Source organism: Vombatus ursinus, unplaced genomic scaffold (genome assembly GCF_900497805.2).
Source record: "Vombatus ursinus unplaced genomic scaffold, bare-nosed wombat genome assembly UNPS02014770.1, whole genome shotgun sequence".
Lineage (NCBI taxonomy): Eukaryota > Metazoa > Chordata > Mammalia > Diprotodontia > Vombatidae > Vombatus > Vombatus ursinus.
Window position 1 is genome coordinate 22,969,116 of NW_020954548.1, and position 2,290 is coordinate 22,971,405.

Here is a 2,290-nt window from a genome sequence, read left to right on the forward strand (position 1 = left end):
AACCTTAGACTTCTCCAAAATAGGAATTATGAGGAAAAGATAAAGCAATTCCAGCAGTCTGCATGATCTAAGATACCAAGGAACCTAATAAGATTAAAAATGCAAAAAATTAACAGCAAGGAAGGCTAATCCCCAACTGCAGAATTGCTCCCTCAGCACTCCATGCTTCACTGCCCACCATACTCTGGCAGGCCTACACAAGCCCATGTTTTGGCTTGTAACAGAACTCAACAACCCTCATCCCCTCCTCAGCCTCGCTTGCCTCCATATACTTAGTGCTGTGGAAAACCAAAAGGCAGAAGCTTGCTCTGGTTGGGACTACGATATGGTAGTGCTGAAATAGCTCAGTTGAGAAGTGAACAAAGAAAACTGGAGCAGGACCTGCATAGGGTGCCTGAGAAAAAAGGAATTGGCATCTAGCTGAAGTCAGTTGTCCCCCTAGAAATCACCTGAGGCAGAGACGAATTCAAAATGTAAATCAATCAATCAATATTTATTAAGTATTTACTATGTTCCAAGCACTATGCTAAGTACTGGACATACAAAAAAGACAAATGATAGTACCTGCCCTCAAGGACCTCACAATCTAATGTGCGGTTAGTGCAGAAGGAGACAACAAACAAATATATACAAGCAAGCTATAGGAAGGAAAGATAGGAAATAATAGAGGGAAGGCAGTAGAATTAAAAGGGATTGTGAAAGGTACCCTGTAAGAGATGGGATTCTAGTTGGGACTTAAAGGAAGCTGTGTGTGATGAGGTAAAGGCAGCATTGAGTCACAATTCTCAGGGAAACCACAATCAAAGGGGAAGAAGTCAGAAAATGAGAACTGTGGAAATGGGGGGAGAGGGAACCTTAAACAACTCAAAATCTCAAGAAGAAGAAAACTCATTTAAAGACCTTGAGCATAAACAGATAAACCAACAAGAAAAAAATATTAATAACTAGAAGGAATATGGCCTTCAGATCAGTTAAATAAGTCCAGATACGTATGAATAAATATTGCAAGACAAAGGAAAATGAATCAACACCTGAGGAGAGAGAGGACCCGGTGGATTCCCAAGAGAACATTGAACCGCAACAGGATGTTGCTGACTAGTTTAAAAGAGAAACAGACTTGTAAAACCATAATTTATGGTCTGCACAAAAGAAATAATTGGTAGAAGAGAAAAAACTTGAATCCACAGTGGCAAACCTCACCAAAGAAACAAGAGAGAATAAATGAGTTGGAATGCAGATAGACAAAAGGTAAGGACAATCTGGAAGAAGAGAATCAAAAAAGAAACAATGTCAAAAGAAAACATGATCTCCATAGAAGCAAAACATATTGAGCTCAAAGAGAGAATGGAAAGAACTAACCTAAAGATTATAGTTCTCTCAGAAGAACATAACAAGTCAAGAATTCTTGACACTGTAATGAGTGAATAAAAGGGAACAAGATAGAGAGATGATAGAGGAGGATATATGACAAATCCTAATCAAGTCAAAATACAGGAGGAGTACTGTAGATGAATATCATTAATGACTATAGATGCAAACATTTTAAAATAAAATCCTGCCAGACTTCAACAATTCATCCAACAAATCATTTATCATGACAAAGTTGGATTTATACTCTTACTACAAGTATGGTTCAATACTAAAAAAAAAAATTAAATATAATCATATTAAAAAGAAAAACATTCTAAACCACATAATTATCACAATAGATGTGGAAAAAACCTTTGACAAAATATAATACTCATTTATGCTAAAACGACCTACAATATGTAGGTACTGATGGATCTTTTTTAAAAATATCATAAAAGTATCTATCTAAAACCAAAAACAAACATCATATGCAATGGGGATACACAAGAACCTTTCCCAATAAATATAGGAGGAATGCAAGGATGCCAGCCCTTATCATAATTATTTGATATAGTTCTGGAAATGCTAGCAATAACAATAAGAGGAAAGAGAAATTAAAGGCCTTTAGATAGGTAAAGAAAAGATAAATTTATCTGTATTTTCTGACAACATGATGGTACTCAGAACGACCTAGGCAATCTGCAAAGATACTGTTTGAGATAATAGCTTTAGGAAAATTAACTGCTACAAAATAAATGGTCAAAAATCAACAACATTCTATATAATAATAACAAAAGCCAAGAAGCAATCATAGGAAGGGAAGAACCATTCCAAGTAACTACAAAATACATTTAAAAACATGGAGATCCATCTACCAAAGCATATAACATATTTGTATACACACAACATTCATCAACCTGACCAAGGCTTTTGATACTGT